Here is a 23,142-nt window from a genome sequence, read left to right as displayed (position 1 = left end):
AATCTGCTGGATTTTGATTGGAACTGCATTGGATCTGTATGTCAATTTAAGGAAAATTGACATTTTCCAATACTAAGTCTTTCAATTCATCAATATGGCATATCCATACATTTTTTAGTTCTTTTAAAATTTCTCTCAGTAATGTTCATAATTTTTACTCTATGTCTTTAATATCTTTTATTAAATTTATTTTCAGGTGTTGGTTATTTTGGTGTTACTATAAATGGTATTTTTTTCAGTTTCTATTTGTTTCTGGGGTGTGGAAATATTGATTTTTGTGTATTGACATTATATTCTTACTATATTCATGTATTAATACTAATAGTTTGTGAATTCTTTTGGATTGTATACATACACAATTGTGACATCTGCAAATAATGAAGATGGCAGCTGTCCTTGTTATGCATTTCACTTCAGGAGAAAAGTTCCCTATAATTCACCATTATATATGGTTTTTACTATAACATTTTTTATAGATATTTTATTTGGTGAAAGAATATTTTTCTTTTTCTAGTTTGCTTCATTATGTACAAGCACAGAGCTTTATCAAATGCATTTTCTGCATCTTTAGAGATGATCACATGGTTTTCTCCTTTTTCCTTTTTAATGTAATAAATGACATTGATTTTTCAAATGTTAAACCAACTGTTTCTTCCTGTGATAAACCTACCTAGTCATTGTTCTTTTCGATTAGAATTTATTGTTAGTTGCCAGGCGTGGTGGCTCACCCCTGTAATCCCAGCACTTTTGGAGGCTGAGGCAGGCGGATCATGAGGTCAGGAGATCGAGACCAGCCTGGCTAACACGGTCAAACTCTGTCTGTACTAAAATACAAAAAATTAGCCAGGTGTAGTGGCATGGGCCTGTAGTCCCAGCCACTTGGGAGGCTGAGGCAGGAGAATCGCTTCAGCCTGAAAGGTGGAGGTTGCAGTGGGCCAAGATTGCGCCACTGCACTCCAGCCTGGGTGACAGAGCGAGACTCCATTTAAAAAAAAAAAAAAGAATTTATTGTTAATATTAATTATTGTTTGTTAAAAGGTGTATCCTTTTATATATCACTGGATGTGATTTTAAATTATTTCACTTAAGGTTTTTGTTGTCGTTTTGGTACCTACGTGCAAGAAAGGGTTTGCTTGTTTGTTTTCTTGGAATGCCTTTTTCAGGTCTTGGCATTTTATTCTGCTTTTATAAAACAAGTTTAGAAGTGTTTCCTCTTATTCTCTGCAATAGTTTGCATACGATTGGTGCCATTTTTTTTTTCTTTAAATGTTTGGCAGTGTGCACCAGGAAATATTTAGAATTATGCATTTAATGTCTTTGAAAGATACAGATTCTTTAGATTTTCTTATTTCTTATGTCCATTTAGTTTCAATGAATTTGCCTATTTCAAATAACTTTTAAAAAGTTATTGGCATACTTTTCATAGCATCCTCTTATTGTTCGTTCACTTTCTGAACAACCTGTAGTATGTCCTCTTTCTCATTCCTGATATTGACTATTTGTGCCTACTCTTCTACTTGCTCAGTCACATCAGAGGGTTATCAATTTTATTAGACATTTCACAGAAACAACTTTTGGGTTCATAACTGTTTTACTCTAGTTTTCTTTCCTTATCATTAATGTCTGCTCCTATCTTTATTATGTCCACTCTTACCTCTTTAGATCCCATAGGCTGTTTTTTTCCTAAACTTCTTGAGATGGATTATGAAATCATTAATTTTCATCTTTTCTCCCTAAAACATATACATTTAAGTCTAAAAATTTCTCTCAATGCATACCTTATATTTAATTTAATAATTTTGATATGAAATGTTTTCCTTCATCATTCAGTTAAATTACTTTGTAAGTTTTGTAATTACATATTCTTTGACTTGTGGATTATTTGGAAGTATAACATCCAACCATGAGGGAATTTTCCAGTAATCATTTTAAAATTTATTTTTATAGCTTAATTCTACTGTGGTCAAAGAACATACTCCATATTATTTCAATATTTCAAAATTTATAAAACTTGGTTTGTGGCTCAGAATATAACAAAGTTTGGGAGAATGTGATGTGTAGTCTTCTGTTGTTGGATACAATGTTCTATGTATGTCAATTAGGTCATGTTTAGTAATTGTGTTATTCCAAATTATAGCCTTCCTGATTTTTGTCTGCTTATTCTATCATGAGAGATGTGCTAAAACTACCCCGTGACTGTGCATTGTGCCTTATCTATTTGGAGGCTAGGTTGTTAGGTATGTTCACATTTAGAATCATCGCATCTTCCTAGTGAATTGACCCTTCTGTGATTATAAAACGTTTCTTTCAGCACTTTGAGGATATCTCCCTATTGTCTTCTGACTTCAGTTTATTCTGTGGAGAAGTCAGCTATCAGTCTTCTTTTTGTTCCTTAGAAGGTAATTTGTCCTTTTTCTTCATCTGCTTTTAAGTGCGTTCCCTTTGTTTTGAGTTTTCATCAATTGGGCTATGGTGTAATTAGTGCCTTTCTTCAGCTTGAAGTCCAGGTGTCTCATGAATCTGTGGCTTGAGATCCACCATCACTTTTGACAGATTCTCATTTATTATCTCTTCAGATTAACTTCTCTCCCAAGCTCTTTGTTATGTATTTCTGGGACTGTAAGGACTGTAATTCTACCTTTACCTGTATCCAATTTGTCTAATTTCCACTTTCTTTTTACTGTCATTTTACTGATCCTCTGCTCAGGTGTGTCTAATTCAGGGATCAGCAGATTACGACCAGCAGGCCATCATTGTTTTTGTAAATAAAGTTTTATCAGAACAGCCACCCCTATCTGTTTACACATTGTCAATGGCTACTTTTGCACTATACTAGCAGAATTGAATAGTTGCAACAGAAACCATGCAGCCTGAAAACCTAAAATATTTACTATCTGGCTCTTTATAAAATACTTGCCAAAGTCTATTTTAATCCACTTTTAAGTTCGTCCATTGAGATATTGATTTAAATCATTGCATCTTTTATTCCTAGAATTTCCATTTTAGTTATAGCTTGTTTCCAGTGAAATTCCCCATCTTATAATTTGATTTCTTGAACATTTTAATCTTGTTCCAAGTTCTCTGAAAAACAGTGCCCGAGGCAAAGTGTTCCAATACTTGTGTTATAATCATAGGAATAGCATAAGGTGTTGCTAGGCCCCTCCTGCGGGGAAACAAGACTGAAGCCAAGGCCAGTGTTGTAGGAGGTAATAATGGTGTACTTAAGTTTTTATATTTTCATCAGTTAATACCAATATCTGGATTTCCTGTCATTATGTTTATAATGTCTATTTTTTTTCACTTTTTTGGGTTGTCATTAAATTTTGTTTTTTCTATTCTTAGTTACTTTTAAAGTTTGTGCTGTATATTATGGAAGAAAGGTTGTGGATATAATTTGAGATTGTAGTAGATTTATTGATACTGTTTGTTAAAATCCCCTTTAAAAATTATTATTGGATAATTTTTGCTTCTAGATCTTCAGTGTAACACTCTTCCAACTGGATGATTTTAGCTGTCTTATTTTTGCTTCTAGAAGACAGCTAGGTTAGCAACAGGTGATCTTTATCTAACAAGGAATTGAAATAACTTGAACCAGGGCTTTATACCCTTTGAAGGTTGTCCTGTTTCCAGTTTACTTTTTCCTATGATAGAACTTTCTAGGGTTCTGGGTTGGGAACAGAAACAAAGCTCCTTTTAGCAGTGTATCCTATCTCTGTAATACCTGTGCTCTCCCCACTCCATTACCATAACCCTGCCTCCCCTTCCCTACACACATATCTTGTGTCTGGAGTTTTTATGTCATTTTGTAATTAAATACATAAAACCACTATTTTGAAATCAATCCTTGTTTAGATTCTCTTGTAAGCTTTACTGATTTATTTAATCATTATTGCTTCTTACATCTCACTACTTCTGTATTTATATTAGTTCTTAGGTACATTCTTTAGTAGTTTTTTTTCTTTTTTTCCAGTGAATATCTCTAAGTGTTAAAGTTTCAGAATCATTTTGTGTTGGAAAATATATTTATTTCATTGATTAATGATTGGTCATTTGATTATAGGAGGATAACTGATAACTGATTACTGATTAATAACTTGGTTATAGAATTCCAGATTCAATATTCTTGTCCCTCATCACTTTGAGGACTTGACTTTGTTTTCTTGAATCCAATATTTCTTGTGAGAAATGTGATGTTAATCTGATTTTTCACATTTTTCTAGGTAGTCATATTTTTGTTTATGATAACTTTTAGGATTTTTCTTTATGCTTTTTGTTTTATTTTTTAAAATGTCTAGAACTCAATGAGCATTTTGAAACAGAGACTTCTGTCTTTCTTAAAATCTAGGAAATTCTAAGCAATTATATCATTAAATATTGTCTCTTCATCATTCTATTTGTCTATTATCTCTATTTTTTAAAGAAATATTATAGCAGATTTATTGATACTTTATTAAAATTCCCTTTAAACTGTATTATTTTGATAAGCTGTTTCTTCCACTAAATGTAGCATTTCTCATATGAAATACCTTTTATAATACTACTTTTATTTTATTTTATTTTATTTTATTTTATTTTATTTTGTTTTGTTTTATTTTATTTTTTGAGATGCAGTCTCACTCTGTTGCCCAGGCTGGAGTGCAATGGTGTGATCTCGGTCATTGCAACCTCCGCCTCCTGGGTTCAAGCGATTCTCCTGCCTCAGCTTCCCAAGTAGCTTGCATTACAGGCATGTGCCACCACACCCAGCTAATTTTTGTATTTTTAGTGGAGCCAGCATTTCACCATGTTGGCCAGGCTGGTCTTGAGCTCCTGACCTCAAGGGACCTGCCTGCCTCAGCTTCCCAAAGTGCTGGGATTACAGGCATCAGCCACCACACCCAACCCACTGTATTAATTTTTATTGTTAAAATTTTTTATCCCAATTGTATTTCTTGTTTTTTTTTTCCAATTGCATTTTTTAGAGATTTTTCTTTTTCATTTTCATGTTTTTTTGAGACAGAGTCTTGCTTTGTTTCCCAGACTGGAGTGCAGTGGTGTGATCATGGTTCACTGTAGCCTCAAACTCCTGCACTCGAGGTGTCCTCCTGCCTCAGCATCCCCAATAGCTATAGCTGGGACTACAGGTGCATGCCACCACACCTGGCTAATTTTAAACTTTGTCTATTGGAGAGATAGGATCTCACTATGTTGACCAGACTGATTTCAAACTTGTGGCCTCAAGTGATCCTCCTGCCTTGAACTCCCAAAGTGCTAGGATTACAGGCTGAGCCACTGTGCCTGGCCTGGTTTTTCTAACACATTAATTTTTTCTTTTACTTTTTTTTTTCTTTTAGATGGAGTTTCCTTCTTGTTGCCCAGGCTGGAGTGCAATGGTGCGATCTCAGCTCACTGCAACCTCTGCCTTATGGGTTCGATCTATTCTCCTGCCTCAGCCTCCTGAGTAGCTGGGACTACAGGCACATGCCACCACACCCAGCTAATTTTTGTATTTTTTAGTAGAGACCAGGTTTTGCCATGTTGGCCAGGCTGGTCTCAAACTCCTGACCTCAGATGATCTACCCACCTCGGCCTCCCAAAGTGCTGGGATTATAGGTGTGAGCCACTGTGCCTGGCCACATTAATCTTTTCCTAGCATTTTTAATTGACAAAAATTGTATATATTTATAGTGTATAACATGATGTTTTGAAATATGTATATATCGTGGAATGGCTAAATGGAACTAATTAACATATATATTACCTCATTGGTGCCCTATTTCTTTTTTTTTTTTTTTTGAGGCAGTGGTTCAAGAAATTCTCCCACCTTAGCCTCCTGAGTAGCTGGGAGTACAGGCATGTGGCACCATGCTGGGCTAATTTTTGTATTTTTAATAGAGATGGGGTTTCACCATGTTGGCAAGGCTGGTCTTGAACTCCTGACCTCAAGTGATCTACCTGTCTTGGCCTCCCAAAGTGCTGAGATTACAGGTGTGAGCCACCATGCCTACCCCCCATTTCCTTTTAATTAGATACTAGACTGTTTAAACACCATATATTTGTACACTTAAGTTGAGTTCTTGCAGTTGTGCTTCTAGAAGAATTTTTCAAAAGGATGTGCTTAAATATATTATTATTAAAAATAATGGTTCAGTTCTTTTACCAGCCCATCAGTCATCAGTGGAGACAAACTGACTTCTTTCCGTGCACTGTGAGGTGTGGAGGAGGTGAGGTCCAGGCTTTGTTCATGAATATTTAGAGCTCAGAGTTAGACAAATTTCACATTTTCATTTTTGAAGCTGATTTTAAAATTGGTGTGGTGATTAGAGATGTCTCATCACACAGCACCTTACTCAGCAGCCTGAATGCAATGGTGTTAATGAAGAAGATGCATTTGCCTTTATTCTTGAAGACAGGTGCAAAATGGATTTGGAAAACACCTTTTACTTTTAGCCAAAGGAAAAAAAAAAACCATAAACAAACTTGCTTGCCTGTGTTACTGCATTTCTCTTCTTGATTGCCTTAATGTATGTATTATTTTTAATTTTCTATGAAAAATCGGAGAAGCAGAAAGAAGGAGTGACTTGCCCAGCCAGGTTGAGTCAATGGGTGTGTTGGTTCTAACGTTAGATTTACAACTTTTCTCTCCTCAGGTGCAAGAGTATAAGCTTATTAAAAAGAGAAAGGGTCCCTACTAAGTGGTAAAGGGGAAAGCCCTGCTTATTGTCTGCTTAGTTCAAGGTCTTTTTTTTTTTTTTGAGACAGAGTCTCATTCTGTCGCCCAGGCTGGAGTGCCATAGCCAAATCTTGGCTCACTGCAACCTCCGCCTCCCAGGTTTAAGTGATTCTTGTGCCTCCGCCTCCTAAGTAGCTGGAATTACAGGTGCCTGCTACCATGCCTGGCTAATTTTTTGTATTTTTAGTAAAGACAGGGTTTCTCCATGTTGGCTGGGCTGGTCTCGATCTCCCAACCTCAGATGATCTACCTACCTTGGCCTCCCAAAGTGCTGGGATTACAGGCGTGAGCCACCGTGCTTGGCCTTGTTCAAGGTTTTCATAGTCAGTTGAGGAAGGTTTGGGGACAAGTGTAATCCAGGGCTCTACACACATGCCAGAAAAGCAGCATCTTTCATGCTCCAGTGGAAGATTATTGTCCATTTGATATGGAGAACTGGCAACTCTCAGGAGCAAATGAGAAGGCAACCAGAGCTACTGTCAAAATAATTCTCTTTTTCTGAACTAACCTTTTAAATCAAAGAATAAATGCATGCAACCCAGGAACCATGATTTACTAGAATAGGGATTTATGTTGAAGCTTCCCCTTAGAGTACCAGGCAGTGGTACTAGGTGTTTACCATGTGTCAAACCATGGGTTAGATGCTCATAATCACATTTATTCTTCAAGAAAACTCTAAGGAAGGTCTCTTATTCCTGTCTTATGCATGAACAAACTGACCCTTAGAAAGTGTAAAGAGCATACAGTAGTATGTTTTTCAGCTAGTAAACAGTGCAGCTAGGATCTGGTGCCAGGTCTGCTTGATATCAGAGTCATGCTCTAAATGACTTTGCCCTTTGCCTCCCCTACTATATAAACCTCCTACTATACCTGGGACCAGATCAGGGTATGCAGGCTCAGGTATGGTCTTGTTTGAAGAGCTAGAATAAATCCTTCTCCAGCCCAGCCTAGCTCCACATCTCAATCCTTGAAGCCTACGGCATATCAATTTACTTAGAGTCAGAAACTGGCCTTTCTCCTTTAAACTACAGGTATATGAAGGAGGGCTCTTCAGTCAGTGCCAGGTTGCTGTGAATATGCAGGCAGATGTCTCTCTTCTGTAATTTAGGCTCCCCCTGAAACAACAGGGCAGGCACTTTTATGGGAAGCCCTGGGCAGCCCAGGCCCAAGAAGAAGTTTATGTCCCTGGAAATGGAGAGAAGACTGAATAGTGCCACAGAAAGAAAGTACAAGTGAATCTCCCCAGTTCACCAGCTAGTTCCTCCCAGGGCCAGGGTTGAGGCAAAAGACCACATGATGATGATCCTGCAGCAGGTGATTCTCACAGTGGGCTTCCTGGACCTGCAGCATCAGCATCTCCTGGGAACTAACTAGAGATACAGATTCTCAGGCTCCACCGCAGACCTACTGAGTCAGAAACCCCAGGGTGTGGCTCATCCTCCAGGAGATGATGGTACGCACTCCACTTTGAGAACCATCGCCTCTTTAAGCCGGTGTCTTTGGATAGCAGCTGGAGCCATATTGCCATCACTATTCTTGCCATATCTGTGTTATTCCTGCACTGTTATTTACTAAAGGATTTTTCTTTAAGGGGGCGTTTACTCAACTTAAATAAACATATTCACAAAAAGAATTTAATAACTACCGTAAGTGGAAATCTATCCCTTGTCACAAATAGAGCACAATCACAAAATTCATACAGTGAGAACAAACCAGTGGAGTAAGTCACTTCAAGTTTCTACCAGCTCTGACATTCATTCAGTTTATTTTCAATTCCCTCTGAATTTTCTTGAATGTTATAAGCATTTTTATAAGGCAAAGTTTCCTTTACATCTTTGAGTCACTTATGACTCTTTGGGTACTCTTACTCTGCAGAAAAACAAACGTATCTCTCTCTTTTTTATTTGTTTGTTTGTTTTAGAGGCAGGTCTCACTAAGTTGCCCAGGCTAGACTCAAACTCCTGGGCTCAAGCGATCCTCCAACCTCAGCTTCCCAAGTAGCTGGAACTACAGGCATATGCCACCATGCCTGGCTAATTTTTAAAATATTTTGTAGAGATGGCATCTCACTATGTTGCCCAGGCTGGTCTCCAACTGGTGGGCCCAAGCCATCCTCCCACCCCAGCCTCTGGAGTAGCTGGGAGTGCAGGCATGTGCCACCATGCCTGGCTCAAACATCTATTTTTTTAAAAATTTTATTTCTTTGTTCTTACACACAGTCATTCAGAGAGACGTTCACATTTGGATCCGTAAGATAAAAGACACTTTCTACTCCAGAGGAGACACTTTATAATGGGATTCAGCTTAATCCAGTTGATTAAATTCTTGGGAAGCAAATAGGTGTTTCTCATACTCGGGTGCCCATGGAAAGACGTAGTCCTGCTGGAACTGTAAATGTGCATGAGCACTTAGCAGTGAGATTGTCTTACAGTCTCTGTAAGAACAGAAGGGAGATTTTAGGCTGCTTTTGGGGAGCCTGCCATTTTCTGTACACTGGCAGAATTTCAGTTCATTTGCTCAAGATACAGAAAGGCACTCTGCCTCATTTCTTTTGCTTTGTGCTATCTCTAAACTGTGATAAAACAGAAGAGGAAAATTAATTGTCTCTCCCCAAATTATAAACACCTGTATATGCCCTGTTTTCATTTAGAAGTCTATTTCTATTTAGAACAAAGATTTTTTTTTTTTTCTGACTCAAGGAGCTGTAATCTCATTTTGTACTTGTTTTGGGGAAAATAAAATATGCACATAAAACCCACAAGGAAAGCATTACCAAAATTTAATTATATTAGTCATCAAATCTGTGTGATGTGTGTGAATGGATTTTAAAGTGTTTTGGATAATCAAGAAAATTAGTCCATTGGTCTCTAAAGTACCGGGGGTGCTTGGATGGACTTTCCTAGTCCCATCTGTAATCGTCAATGTGAGACACTTGAGATCAATCTGGAGCAAGTACCTAGATTGCCATTGCCATCTGATATCGTTGACTTTCTGGCAGATATTGGCACCCAAGTAACATTTTATTGACTCCATTTGGATTTTCATTCTTGTGGTTTCGACCTTGCTTTTTATAATGCTTACCAGTCCGTCCTTCTGCACTCAGCTTACATCCAAGCCGTGTCTTATAGAAAGCTGTCTAGTGGTTTATAAAATCAGATTCCTCACGACAATCAGGACTTTAAATGTATTTTCAGACCTTTAGACCAACTGGCAGACGCAGAGCGCTTGGCTTTGGCCATTTTTTTCTTTCGTAAAGAGCTCATTCTAGTTTTGAAAAATTACCTTTTTTTAAAAAAGTTTAACTTAACAGACACTTATGTAGTGACAGGAAACTTGGAATCAGATCTTTCAGGAAATAGAAGCATCATTTTGTGACTTGCTTTTTAAATTTATAGCACTCATCTATTTGCAATGTTCACTTTCCTCAGAAACTCTACAAATTAGATGTAGTAGAATCAAGAATAAGTCTTCATTCCTTCTGTTTGAAGGCTTGTGAGATGAGGGCTGGGGAGTGACATAGGGGGATGGATTTTGTTCCTTTTTGTATTGACAATGCTTAATTCCCCATTTGGAAAGCTTATTGGTATTGCAGGTGCCTGTGGCATCCCAGGGGAGAAGAGTAAAATGTGGTACTGTGTATGCAAATCACAAAATGTTATGAAAGAAATATTCAACCCAGCAACCACCCAGCGCAAAGGTAGTTCTCAAAAACATGATGTTGAGTGAAAAAAGTGGAAAACAGAACAAGATTTAAAACACATTATCATTCATTAAGCTAAAAACAGATACACAAAAAAACAACATTACATAAGATGGTTGCATATTTAAGGACATATCAACAACAAATCAAAATAGGTGTGTTGCGGGGATTGGAATGGGAGCGTCAATAAGGGAAGAAGAGAGATTATATGGAAATGAGAGAAGGGCCTTGCACAGTGCTGTGGTGACAATGAGGAGAAAAGACAATGAACCGAGGAGAATGAATAACTCACCTGCACCTGGGCTGGAAACAGTTCTTAAGAGGAGACTATTGTCATTTTTTAGTTAGAAGTGCTGAGAGTACCACAGTTGGTACTAATTGTCATTCTCAATTTTGGCCACGCATTTTAGTCATCTGAGAAGAACCTGAGGATCTTTTTAAAAAGATGCTGTTTTCCTGGATCCCAGCCACAGGACTTCTGACTTAATTGGACCATGAAGGAACCTGGGCATTAGAGTGTATTAAAAGCTCCCATGTGGTTCTGCTATACAGCCAGGGTTGAGAGCCACTGAGTTAAGTTTCTTAAAGAGGAAAAAAAAAGTGTGTGGCAAGTGGTAACTCTGCCAAGTAAAAATGAATGCAATATTCAGACTTTCCTTTTCTAACACTTTAGGTTATCAGCTCGATTCTGCTGAATGTGTGGGTATCCGCTTGAAGAGGGTAGTTCCTGACCATTATTGTCACTACTACCCTGAAAATGTAAAACCAAAACCAAAACTGAAGGAATGCAGCGTGGATCCCTGCCCATCAAGGTTTGTGTCATTGTCCACACCATTTTTACTTCAAAAAGAAACAAATCAGCTTCACCTGAGACTGATCAATCTTTGCAGGGCAATACATTTCCATTTCCTGACTTTGTCTCCTGGCGGCAGGTGCCTACATTCACATTTGTAACTATGGTGCATAGAAGTGAGGACACATTCATTAGGAATGAAAGTCTAGCTTTCTCTTGTCATGGGCTATGTGTTCCTAAGTTTTTTTATAATGAACCTTTTTGAACATCTCCTGCTCTCTTCATCCAAGTAATATGTCTAGTCCATCTGCCAATCATAAATATCTTTCACTCACCATTTTAGCTTTGAAACTGGGTCACCCATTATCATGTTTTGGCTTTTGAAGTATTCCTATTAAATTCAGTATAAATAATGCATTGTGCAAGGAAGTAAAATTTTAATGCCAAAGCAAAAAAGCTATGCATAAACTATCCTATTGCATAATTTAGTACCTGCTGACTTGTATTGCCTGGGGAAGTTTCCTGGCTTACTACAATACCTTAAAATAACAGAACAATATCAAGTCCCAGAATCCTCCAGATATCTGCCAGCTGGCTTAGGAAGAAGTGTGCAAGTGGAAAAGGAAGCGTTCTCAGTGGATTTCATTTCCTGTTACTAAACTGCCCATTTCCTGTAAGCCTGGTTGAACGTAATTATGAATAGAGACCTTTCAGAGGACAAATTCTGTGAAATAAAGTGGTTTTCTGAAGATCCTACTAATACGACAGTGTGTTAGTATCACTAATATATTAAGAGAGTAATTATTATAAAAAGGAATAAATTTATTGAAATTGCAAGATACTTTTTTCCTTTGATTAATATACTGCTAGTTTAGTTTTCTATATTTTCAAATAGAACTGGGGAATTTGTGTCGTAGATATTCTTGACAATTAAAGAGATGGTGGCTGAATTTTTGGGAATGGTTGATAACACTTGATATTTTTAGTTTCCAATTTGGAAGAGCTCTGTCTTTTGGGATGTCAAATATTATATTCATCAATTAATGAATGTGTGAATTTATTATAGAAATGATATTCTCACAATGATTTCATTTGTAGTGATGGATTTAAAGAGATAATGCCCTATGACCACTTCCAACCTCTTCCTCAGCGAGTGATATGTTTCCTTTTCCTTTTTGCAATTTAAGTAGTTTGCAAGGAACTGTAGCATCTGTAGCAATAGCCTAAAATGTATGAGGGTTAGATATTAGACACTATATAGAGCTAAGGGAAAACAGACTTCAACTCAATAATAGGAGAAATCTTTCTAAGAATTAGATGGAATAGGCTGCCTCAAAAGATGATGTTTCCCATCGCTGGAGCTGTCAAGCGTATCTTGGACAACTGAGTATTATAGCAGGAGCTCAAGTGTTGCAATTAATCAGAAATTTTAATCCCCTTTTATCCCGAAAAGAGTAATATGGTCCTTCCTGACTCTGAGGTTCTGTGATTCTCTAATAATATTGTCCATTAGTATTTTACAGTTTAGAGGCAGTTTGAAGATGCAGCCACACTGTATATTTTAATTGATTTAATTTTCACAGTGGTCTGATGAAGGGTAAATAGGGAAGGTATATTATTCCCAGTTGACAAAAACCCCAGATGTGAGGAGCTAAGTACCTTGTGACTAAAATTTGTGTGTGGCAGTTAAGAATAAAGTCTTGGCCAGGCATGGTGGCACATGCCTGTAATCCCAGCACTTTGGGAGGCTAAGGCGGGTGGATCACTTGAGGTCAGGAGTTCAAGACCAGCCTGGCCAACATGGCGAAACCCCATCTCTACTAAAATGTACAAAAATTAGCCGAGCGTGGTGGCAGGTGCCTGTAATCCCAGCTACTTGGGAGGCTGAAGCAGGAGAATAGCTTGAACCCAGGAGGCAGAGGTTGCAGTGAGCCAAGATCTTGCCACTGCACTCCAGCCTGGGCGACAGAAAGAGACTCCATCTTAAAAAAAAAAATTAATTAAAATTTAAAAAAAGGCTAGGCATGGTGGCTCATGCCTGTAATCCCAGCACTTTGGGAGGCTGAGGCAGGCGGATCACGAGGTCAGGAGTTCTAGATTAGCTTGGCCAACATGGTGAAACCCTGTCTATACTAAAAATACAAAAATTAGCCTGGCATGGTGGTGCATGCCTGTAATCCCAGCTAGTAGGGAGGCTGAGGCAGAATTGCTTGAACCCGGGAGGCAGAGGTTGCAGTGAGCCAAGATTGCACCATTGCACTCCAGCATGGGTTACAGAGTGAGACTCTGTCTCAAAAAAAAAAAAAAAAAAAGTGTAAAGTCTTATGACTCCCAGTCCCAGGCTCATTCAGCTGAACCACACCTGATACCTTAAGGCCATACTTTTTGCCACCATCTTTGCAAACTTCAAACAAACAACAAATAAATAATATAATTTTGTTTGCTTTTGAGCTGGGAACATAATCCTTGGACTGCATGTTCCGTGTCCTGTGGAGGAGGGATTCGGAGACGGAGCTTTTTGTGTGTGGAGGAATCCATGCATGGAGAGATATTGCAGGCAGAAGAATGGAAGTGCATGTACGCACCCAAACCCAAGGTTCTGCAAACTTGTAATCTGTTTGATTGCCCCAAGTGGATTGCTACGGAGGGGTCTCAGGTAAGATTTGAGAATATGCCACTTTTAATTAATTCTCATATTTTAAGGGATATTTTCTATATGCCCACCATGGTGCTAGACAGCACGCAGACAAAAAAAAGTGGTAAAAGAGCATGGTTCCTATTCCAAAGAGCTTAGGAAGACAGTTGGAGGACAAAGTAAGAAAGACCAGAAGCATCGAGGTATGCAGGAATAATTAATATTAAGGACATTAATAATAATATTTCCATGTAATTATCAGCATAATTAATATTAAGTACTGTAAAGAACAAATCTGTAAAGAACAAATGTTGAAGCAGAGTCAATCAGGAAGTATTTGTTGCCCTTGTGTTGCCTAATCCGTCTTTGAATAATTTAAACAAGCAAGAATTAAAATTTAAATTGTTTAAATTCTTTGAAGAATGTAAACAAGCGAGAACCTGAGAAACATCACTGGGTTAGGGTTAGTGTTAGGGAGATGGCCAAACAGAGATGGCTGAGCAAAGGCAGTAATGACAAGAAGTGACTCAAGGTTGAAGATTTGAAGAGATGACCCATGTTACTAAGAACTGAGAGATGAAGTTGGAAATGCACCTATTTAGAAATCATCCATGGGGTCAAGTTGTATGAAAAAAGAAAAGAGAAGAAGGAAAACACCCCAGAGGTATAACAAGGTTCATGTCAAATTAGCATAGTTTTCACTTTCTAAAGAGATGACTGAGTAAGCCTCCAGAACAAATAAAATGCAGCTGGATTAGTCAAAGATGAAAAATGCAGACATTCATATTTAATAATTTAATCTTAATCCTTTAATTTTCTAGAGAGTGAGGTGTAGTTGACTCAAGTTTCTCCAGCTTTCTTAAGTGATTTCCACACTTAAGTTCAACATATACATGCATTAATATATCTATTCATGTATTTATTCAATGTGTCAGCTACCGTGCTAAGAAGTAAATACAACTTGCTCCTACCACCCAAAAGCTTAGAATCTAGTTGCACAGACATGCATTCAAACAACGTTGTGATACAGTATTGTATTGTGCATGAGTAGCGTCATGTGCCTAGTACTTCAGAGACACAAGGTGGAATGATTCACTCCACCTGAAGGTGTCAGGAAAGCTTCAGAAAGGAGGTAGCACTTGAACTTGAAGGACAAGTGAGTGTCAGGTGAAGACCATATCAATCTTTTTCTCATATCCCCAGACTAAACATCATCACCCTGTAGAACTTTATTCAAACTTGCTAGGGAAGAAGTTATCAATTAATTTTTGGTCACATACTCCCTAAAAAGAAGATTAGAGAGTTATGCATTTCTTCACATATATTTAGGTTGACATTTGAAATTTCCTATCACAAGTTTAAATAATTACAAAGAATATCATTTCAACATGTTGTGAATGTTGACATTTTAAAATAAGAGTGTTGCAGCATTCAAAAAAATCTGTCTAGTGGAATTTAAATGCCATGATAATTTCTGTCTTTGCCATCTTTCATTTAAAAAATACAGGGGTGACCTCTTCTTTAACAATTTGGATGTTGTGCATATTTCTCCCTTTGAACTCACATTTACAATCAACTCTCCCCACAGAATTTTATTCTAATATAACGTATTTTTATGCTTTAAAGTCTTTTTTTATTACACTATTCTACTTCTCTCCAAGAAAATATATATGATCATTGAGATTAATTTATTTTACTTTCCTGTGGCCATAAGGCCCTAAGTATTTAAAATATTCCTCTGAATTGAGTAAATTTTAATACACAGTCAAAATAACATATATATATATATATATTTCAAAGTTCGGTAAATAAGAATAACACAAAAAAATTGCATTTCCTTTGAATACACAGTTCATCATGTACATGCATTAATATATCTTGATAGAAGATAAGTGGAGCTTAAAAACTAGTCCATATATTCATCATCAGAATGAGCCATGTGTTCAGCAATGATTTTATTGTTAATTTTTACTATTGGTTTCTTATTTTGTTTTGTTTGGCTTTGTATGTGTACACTGGGAAAGCTTGTTCACATAAATCAATAGACCGGGATGGAAGGATTTTATTTTAGCAAGGTCGTTTTGTTCTTTGAACTCCTGAGTTATGTGCCAAAATTCATGTGATGGTCTAGCATCAAAAATTATTTTTAAGGATCTTTCTGCTGGCAATTTAAGTCCTCTTTCTATTTTGTTGAAAGCAAAAAATATCATCTCAGCTGCAAAAGGATTTGTTATCGAGACATTAGGGACTTTCACTTTTTCAGCCCCCAATCAACATTATTTCTACAACTGCAGAGCTTGTTTTCAGCTCTCTGAAGTCCTAGCCATATGTTTTATGTTGGCTTTAGAGCTTTTATATCACCCTCCATCCCCATAAATACCATGACTTCATCATTATGCATATTATCAGAGTAGAGGATGTTAACTAGCTCTTCTCATTCACCATACTTCACCCTTAATACTTTTCACTTTTTTCAAAAATCAAATATATTCTCAGTGATGTGGATTTTCCATCATCGAGGACATATGCAGCTCCGCAGAGGAGTTCTGGAACCATTGTAAACACTGACAGTGCCATTGGGGAAGCATCCAGCTTCCCAGAAGGGTGGTTTAAAAGGAGAGGATACTCCTTTGGATTAACCAGTTGTAGTATAGTTATATCTTGTACTGTTTTCTTTCTCTTTGGGTGAATTTTTTTCTTTCATGGCTAAAACAGCCACTCAAGATTATATATATCTCAAATTGATAAACTTGGGGGTAGGTGAGTCAATTTTCCAAAAACGGTAATCTCAAGCTTCACTGAACTCATTAAAGTATTTGTTCAGTGGTTTCAAGAGTGGCATCATGAACTAGAGAGATTTCCCAATATTCTGCCTGATGTGCATACACTGAGAAAAGTCTCCATATCCTCGAAACATATCTTTGAAACTTGTCCCTAGCAATACACAGGTACAAAGTGCTTAGAGGGTCAGAAAATACTTTTCAAGCTTCTTAAAGCAGTGGCTTGGCCATGGCTTTGGCAATAGATGGCTCTGGGAGGGAATTCCACTCTGCCTGTTAGGAACTGTGTGACCTTGAGCAAGATCCTTAGATGGTGGGCCGTTTGTTTATCTGTTCAATAAGCCTGAAGCTACTGACCTGGAAGTGGGTCAGGAGGATTCATGAGATAACAAATGAAGGAGGTGCCTGTCCCATAGCAGGTAACCAAAGGCAACCAAGAACTCTCAGCCCCTCCCTGGGGTGGATCCAGAATGGGTGGGGTCTGAAGTTTGTACAGATTGGAGGGGACTCCTCAAAAACAAGAATATAAAACACAAATATTGAGTATTGAAGGGAATGTTTATTTAGAATCAGAAAGGAAATTATAAGAAATTACGAATTTTAGAAAGATGACAACAACCACATTGTGAACTCTGGACTTAATATTAATATTTAATAATGATATATTAAATGATGTATTAGTTATGTTAATGATGTATTAATACGGGTTCATCAGTTGTAACAATGGCACCACACTAAGGCAAGATGTTAATAATAGGGAAAATCATAAGGGGAAAAGGGGGTGAAGGGGAATATTGGGGCTCTCTGTACTGTCTGCTCAATATTTCTGTAAACCCAATATGGTCCTCAAAAAATATAGTCTATCAATTTTTTTAAATGCATACATATATATACTCCCCAACATGCAGATTATATTAGCCCATTCTCACACTGCTATGAAGATACTACCAGAGACTGGTTAATTTATAAATGAAAGAGGTTTAATTGACTCACAGTTCCACATGTCTGGGGAGGCCTCAGGAAACTTACAATGATGGTGGAGGGTGAAATAGAAGCAAGTACCTTCTTCACAAGGCAGTAGGAGAGGGAGAGAGAGCATGAAGGGGGAAGAGCCCTTTATAAAACCATCAGATCTTAGGAGAACTCACTCACTATCATGAGACCAGGATGGGGAAAACTGCCCCCATGATCCAATCACCCTCTACCAGGCCCCTCCCATGACAAGTGGGGATTATGGGAATTACAATTCAAGATGAGATTTGGGTGGGGACACAGAGCCAAACCATAACACAGATAAATTTGAAAAGCTATTCTAGATTTTTATATGACATGAAAACATTCCACTCATAGGCAAGAGTAACTTTCAAATCATAAACAAATAATCCAAGAAAAAAATGCTGACAACACAAACTTCACAAAAATTCAGGGAAAAATAGCATAATGTTTTTATTAACTTTAACTGTGGCAGTTATAGATGTATCGGGATACATCGATAGTATTTTTTTCTGTAGTGTTTGGCTGAATACTCTTTGATGGCCTCGTTATATGAGAGCAGTTTTGCAAGACTGACTTTTATAGACGGAATAGAAAAATAATCCTCTGGCATAATTCATCAGAATTGTATTATATTTTTATTGACAGTTCAGAAAGGTTTTATTCATCTTCAAAAATTATTTTGGGTAGGGTCATGTAAACTTTTAATCAAACTTGAGAAAACTTCTAACAAGTTTCTTTGATATTTGAGCAGTAAGATTTCAAGGCATTTGTAATTTTCTTGAATTACGATCTCACCTTAAATACTTTTTGAATTGAGAAGTGGAACAAGGTTGTACAAAAGAGGGGCCCTGAAATACAAGCATCACAGAAAATTAGCCTCTGTACCCTTCCTTACATAATATTTGTCTAAAAGTCTTTTGTGTTTAATATTTATGTAGTTCATGGCTCTCCTTTGCATATGATACAATAATGCCTTTGTGGTTGTCTTAAAAGAAATGCATTGGCTTCTCTTTTCTTCTTTGAAGTGCATGGTGACTTGTGGCCGAGGGTTACGGTACCGGGTTGTTGTGTGTATTAACCACCGTGGAGAGCATGTTGGGGGCTGCGATCCACAACTGAAGTTACACGTCAAAGAAGAATGTGTCATTTCCATCCCGTGTTATGAACCAAAAGGTAAGTCTGTGGTGCATTGTAAATTCAAATCAAATGGTATTTCCAGCTCCCATTCCAATATTGTAGCATTTCCCTTTCAACTTACTACTTTCTTATAAAAATTGTTTTATTGACAGATTGCAATAGACCTTCCCATCTAGATAAAGAAGTTAGATATATGTGAATTATTCATCTGGAGGGAAAACTGAGCTCCTGTTGATTCAGTACAGATGGAGTAGCTCCTATTTAGTTTTATACTAACATTTCTTGGTGGACATAAGAAAATTAAATGCAGTCCCTCCCTTGAAGAAAAAGAATGGCGGGGGGGAGATTGAAAAAGGAGGGGAAGGAAAAGTAGAAGGAGGAAAAGACAGAAGACCAAGAAAAGGAGGAAGAAGTAGAGGAGGAGGAGGAAATTATTCTTTTACCAAGATTCTCATTCTTCTTTATAGCTACCTTTCCACTGGAGTGTAAGATTTTTGAGGGAGGAATGATGTCATCTTTATCATGTGTACTAATGCATGGAATGAATGAAAACTTCCAGTTCCCAGTGGGGATCTATGGATGCATTTATAATCTCTCCAGTAGTTCACATTTGTTCCACATGAAAGAGCAGAAATGGGTAGCATCCATGGATAGGAGGATTTGGCATCATCTCTCTGATATATGATCTTCTCTGTACATAATTATTTCCATGTTATTTAATGTTAACCATCCTCATGAAAAGTATCTTCCATCTTGAAATGGGAGAAAAGATTATTCCCAACTATTAGTAAGAAGGACTCCTCCTTAGTACTTGAGAGAGGATGGTAAAACTCTCTTGTTATTTCTGGGTTCATTATTCATACAAATAGCCTCTTAGTCATTCAACAAATATTTTTGAGTATGTCTATCTTGCAGAAAAATCACTAGTTGCCATGACAGGTACAAACATTGACTACGTAACTCCATCAGTGAAGTCTTTTTTCCTTCCTTCTGCATTTATGATACTTTCATAGCCACTTTCATAGTGTCCATAGTTTCCTTGAAGCACCCTAAAGTTATTTTTATTTCTCACTTCATAGATAGATTATTCCCTTCTTCACATCAAGGAGGCTTCAAAGGACAGAAAGGGGCAACAGTTTGTTCCTCCATGCCAGATGTAATTGGTAATCATCTCCCTCAACAACTACAACAATAGTAAAAGTTTGAGTAAACTATAACACAGATTCTTTCATCCCCCCCAACTTTCTTAACTTTCATGTTATTTGCCTTTCTCTATTAATTTTTGCATTCCATGGGCAAAAATAAAATGTGACCAAAGATAGCAAGCCGATATGGTTGAAGTAAGAGCTTCAAAGTATGAACAACAGAATAAGAGCTTCAAAGTATGAACAACAGAAATTGGTATTGATTTATAAAAGGCATTTTTATGTTAACTTTGACAGCAGATTCAACTGTATCGTGTGATCATTTTGGTTGCATTTTAATAATGTACTAATTTTTAAAAACTACAGCAGAAATGTTTAATTCATTCCAGCAGCCACCTAATGTATTGTACTAAGGAACTCAACTTGCATTTGAAAAATATGACCTCTTTATAAATGAAATCTTCAGCCAATATGATCATCTATCCAACTCCTTAATGATTAATAGTAATTAAGCTCATTCTTTATGTTCTCTTTTTCTTAGAAAAAAGTCCAGTGGAAGCGAAATTGCCTTGGCTGAAACAAGCACAAGAACTAGAAGAGACCAGAATAGCAACAGAAGAACCAACGTGCTTCCGGGACCTTTTGTGGGAGTAATCAGGGCATAGCCAGTTAACATGATATATGTAATTTTTGTACTCATTGGAGTACAGTGATACATTTAATATCCAAATGACCTGTATTTACAGACTCTAGAGAGCTTGAGCTGGCTAGAATTTTTCTTTATTTCACAATTCAGCAGTCCTCCTTTGGCAGTTTCTCTGAGCAGCACAGAAAAGACAGTGTTACTTAACTCAAAGCAGATCCAGTGGTCTGCTACCCTTAAGAGATTGGGGATAATTTCTAGGTTTTAACACATGTGATTTGACCATGAACCATCATAGTATCATACAAATAAACCAATCATTCCATGGGTAAGTCATGGTCAGTCTCTATAAAATCAGTTAAGTTGAAATGCATTAGTCGCCTGAGTGATCATAGGGAAATGGAAAGAACAAGGTACTAAGAGTATTGGAGCTTAGAACCACCCCTGCTAACTACATGACCTTAGACAAGTCTGATTTTTCTGTGTCTCATTCTCCTTACCTATAAAAGGAGCAGGTTGGGCTTGATCTCTCCAGGGTTCATTCCAACTTAAAAATCCAATAACTACCATCTGCATGTGATTTGATGGATCTGGATTGTAACAGTGCCAGTGGAAATTAAGAATCAAGAGGAAATCAAAGAAGCATTCTGGAGGTAGTTATATAGGGACAAAAAGAGAGCAAGAAATCAAAGGTGCTCTGAGATTTCTAGTCCAGGAATCTGTAAGAACAACAGCACCAATGATAGACTCAAGTAATTGAACAGAGCGGCTGGTTCTATGTCAAACATGTTAAGTCTTTCGTGCTGACAGGCTATCGATGAAGAGAGCAATTCCCAGAGCATCAGGGGAAAAGGGGTCTCAGCAGTAATCTGGCCACTTTCCCTCTCGGAGCAGGCATTTCTTCTTCAACACCTTCAGCAATGATCAGAGTTCACTGCATTAAGAGACACCTCATTCTTGTGTTGAGCAACACAAGTTATTTGCAAGATCTTTTTCTTCTGATGAGACAGAATAGACCTCCCAATTTGTGTTCTCTGAAGCAGAAAAAAATACATCTATGCCCCATCCCATGTGACAAATTTTCACAAATATGAAGAAAGCTGCCATGGATCCCGAGAGCTTTGTCTTTCCCAAGTTCATCATTCTTAGCCTTTTCAGCAGTCTTCATGCACTGTTGTTTTTAGATCCCTTCACAACCTCCTGTGCTTTTCAGAACCCACTCTCATTTGTCAATCTCCCTTTTAACTGTGGTCCAGCCCAGTGGTGAGCCCCAGGGCAGTGTGGGTTACTTCTCTTTGAGAAGGCACATGTGGCAAAGTGATGTGGGCCAACATAGCTGACACATCACACTCATGACAGGCACAGACTTCTCCACGTGGACCACTGTCAGTGCTGGCTATGACCACAGAAGAAACTGTGGACCATGTGAGGGTGAATGGCTTCACAGTATTTGAGTAAAAAGAGAAGAGTGTTGGGCTCCTGAAAGAATCTTGGAGATTTAGAGGAAGAGGGGGAATCAAAAGAGGAAGATGGTGAGGAAGTAAAGTAGTGAAGAGAGGGAGGAGTATGATCCAGGGAAGCTTATTATTCCAGAGACCAAAGGAGGAAGGAGTTTAAGGAGGCAAGCAGCAGATAGGATTCAAATCTCACAGAAAGACAAGGAAAATCCATGAGGAAAGAGAAAAGTCTGCTTTGATTAACAAGAAAGACTTTTTCAGTGAATTTTAGAGTAGTAGCATTCAAAGGGTAGAGAATAAAACATTGTGGATATTTCAGAAATAAATTTCCAAAAAAGAAGGAAATGGAGCAATGGGTATTTGAATACTAAAGAAGGAGCAAAGATTGGTAGTCAAGCTGATGGAAAAGTGTATATGTATGTGTTTGTTGTTTTTCATTTTGAAGTTAGGGCAGTCTTAAACAAATTAAAAAGATAGGGTTTTGCACAAGTCAGTTAGTATCTGTAGACCTTCCAACTGTACAAGGAAAGCATGAGGCTAAATGCTGCTGGAACCTTCTCACATCTCTGATCACCTACAATCCTGTAAGGGAAGGAGTCTATAGAAAGAAAAGGGTTTGAGACACTTGAGAGAGAGTGTGTGTAGTTGTCACAGAAGGCAGGTCACAGAGTCCTCTGACTAGAATGATGGGTCCTACCAAGATCTTTTGTTTTCAAAACACAGTTAGATGACAGTTGATAGTCCTATATGTCCTCTTTCCGTTAATAGGATTGCAGTCCATCCAGTTCCCCAGACTAGAAGCATGGAGTCTTTCTTGGCTCCTTCTCATTCTTCTCTGATGTGTAATTAGCCACTGAGTTGTGCCCACTATATTTACTAAAATCTTTCTTGGTTCCAGCTCCTCCTCTCCATCCAAACTGCCATCCTTGTACAGGTCCTGAAATCAATTCCTAGGACACCTACAACAGCTTTCTAATTTGCTCCTGAATTGCTTCCCTCAAATCCACCCCTACACAACACAGCCACCAGAGCAGTCTATCTAGGTAGGGCACAAGTCTAATTCTTTTTGTTTTTTTTTGAAACAGAGTCTCACTCTGTTGCCCAGGCTGGAGTGCAGTGGTGTGATCTCTGCTCACTGCAACCT

At 37.7% G+C, this 23,142-nt stretch overlaps 1 pseudogene; it reads left to right on the top strand.

Annotated features, from left to right (window-relative positions):
* The window catches only part of LOC129047456 (ADAMTS-like protein 3), a 126,034-nt pseudogene that overhangs the window by 100,206 nt on the left and 2,686 nt on the right, over positions 1 to 23,142 (top strand).

The sequence above is a fragment of the Pongo abelii genome, chromosome 16 (genome assembly GCF_028885655.2).
Source record: "Pongo abelii isolate AG06213 chromosome 16, NHGRI_mPonAbe1-v2.0_pri, whole genome shotgun sequence".
Lineage (NCBI taxonomy): Eukaryota > Metazoa > Chordata > Mammalia > Primates > Hominidae > Pongo > Pongo abelii.
Note: the sequence above shows the minus strand (reverse complement) of the source record. Positions and strands in the feature narration are given on the sequence as shown.